Below are 2,500 nucleotides of genomic sequence, written 5' to 3'. Positions count from 1 at the left end.
ATTTTATTTTTTTTAAAACACACACATTCAAAATGTATACAGTATATAAACCTCAAGTAGAACGCTGAATGTGCATATGAAAGCAACACAAGCATTATAAACAAAGTAATATGGCATAAACAAAATAATACTATAAATAAATCTAAATAAATGTGAAAAATTCGCAAGATGGCATTCTATGGATATAAGACGTAACTGCACTTTTTGTCCATATAGATAAAAATAGTGTTAATATATGAGGTCAAGTCTTATACATAGGACTGCACGATTATGGACAAAATAATTACGATAATTTTTATCACAATTGAAATCACGATTATTAATCATGACTATTCACTATGTTTGGTAAAAGCAGTGTTGGGGTGTGAATGCGACGCCATTATGTAATTTGTAATATCTAATAAAAATGCTCTACATTCTAGATCTACATATTTAAAGACAAATATTTGTGTTTTTGTTCATTAATAGTATCAGCGTGTCAGATTTTTTATTACATGATGCCTTTATCTGTAGTTTTACATTTTCATAGAGAGAGGTATTTTTTCAAGTTATGTACATTTACATGTACTAATGTGTGTACATGTACATGCTGTATCAGGACAGCTCCATTGCGAGTTGGAGTAGAAATATGTTGTATAGGAATTATACGGCATAAAACATTAACAAAATTATATGTCACATGAATGGTTTTTAAAGGCCTACTGAAATGAAATTTTTTTGGTAAACGGGGATAGCAGATCCATTCTATGTGTCATACTTGATCATTTCGCGATATTGCCATATTTTTGCTGAAAGGATTTAGTAGAGAACAACGACGATAAAGATCGCAACTTTTGGTATCTGATAAAAAAAGCCTTGCCCCTACCGGAAGTAGCGTGACGTAGTCAATTGAAAGGCTCCTTACATTTTCCTATTGTTTTCAACGCAGCTAGAGCGATTCGGACCGAGAAAGCGACGATTACCCCATTAATTTGAGCGAGGATGAAAGATTTGTGGATGAGGAACATTCGAGTGAAGTACTAGAATGCAGTGCAAGACATATCTTTTTTCGCTCTGACCGTAACTTAGGTACAAGCTGGCTCATTGGATTCCACACTCTCTCCTTTTTCTATTGTGGATCACGGATTTGTATTTTAAACCACCTCGGATACTATATCCTCTTGAAAATGAGAGTCGAGAACGCGAAATGGACATTCACAGTGACTTTTATCTCTACGACAATACATCGACGAAACACTTTAGCTACGGAGCTAACGTGATAGCATCGTGCTTAACTGCATGTAGAAACAAAATAAATAAATCCCTGACTGGAAGGATAGACAGAAGATCAACAATACTATTAAACCATGGACATGTAAATACACGGTTAATGCTTTCCAGCCTGGCGAAGGTTAACAATGCTGTTGCTAACGACGCCATTGAAGCTAACTTAGCAACCGGACATCACAGAGCTGTGCTAAAAACATTAGCTATCCACCTACGCCAGCCCTCATCTGCTCATCAACACCCGTGCTCACCTGCGTTCCAGCGATCGACGGTGCGACGAAGGACTTCACCCGATCACAGATGCGGTCGGCGAGACAGAGGAAGTTAAGGTGAGTTCGCCGGCTAACGCGTCTGCTATCCATCTCTGTCTTCCTGGTTGTGTTGCTGTAGTCCGCCGCTAATACACCGATCCCACCTACAACTTTCTTCTTTGCAGTCTCTATTGTTCATTAAACAAATTGCAAAAGATTCACCAACACAGATGTCCAGAATACTGTGGAATTTTGAAATGAAAACAGAGCTTTTTTGTATTGGATTCAATGGGGTACCAATACTTCTGCATCAACTGATTCCGTCACGCGCATACGTCATCATATCTAGACGTTTTCAACCGGAAGTGTGGCGGGAAATTTAAAATTGCAATTTATAAGTTAACCCGGCCGTATTGGCATGTGTTGCGATGTTAAGATTTCATCATTGATATATAAACTATCAGACTGCGTGGTCGGTAGTAGTGGGTTTCAGTAGGCCCTTAAAGTAATGAATTTGTGGAATGAAAAAAAAAACAAATAATGTAAAAGAAACATGGTGTTTACTTTTTGATATCAATATAAAACACAAAGCAGTTTGGCTAATGAAGATAAAGTCAAATAAACAAGCTTTGCTCTTCAACAACAACCATGTACTTCAGTGCAACAGTTTGGCCAACATATATATATATATATATATATATATATATATATATATATATATATATATATATACATATATATATATATATATATATATATATATATATATATATATATATATATATATATATATATATATATATATATATATATATATATATATATATAATATTATTTTTAATGGATATATAATTAATGATTAATATAATTGGATATTTACAGTACGGAAAAGTTCGACTTCTATCTTGTTTATTCCCGTGGCGACCTCCTTAAAGTTTTGTAATCAATCAGAAATATCAAGCGCGTGGAGAGTGTTTTGCTTT

At 34.6% G+C, this 2,500-nt stretch overlaps 1 protein-coding gene across 1 annotated transcript in view; it reads left to right on the top strand.

Moving 5' to 3' along the window:
* Positions 1-2,500, top strand: part of LOC133664518 (DCN1-like protein 1) — a 39,224-nt gene that overhangs the window by 35,705 nt on the left and 1,019 nt on the right. The gene's annotated exons all lie outside the window — the stretch shown is intronic.

This window comes from Entelurus aequoreus, linkage group LG14 (genome assembly GCF_033978785.1).
Source record: "Entelurus aequoreus isolate RoL-2023_Sb linkage group LG14, RoL_Eaeq_v1.1, whole genome shotgun sequence".
Lineage (NCBI taxonomy): Eukaryota > Metazoa > Chordata > Actinopteri > Syngnathiformes > Syngnathidae > Entelurus > Entelurus aequoreus.
This window is presented reverse-complemented; position numbering and strand designations above follow the sequence as displayed.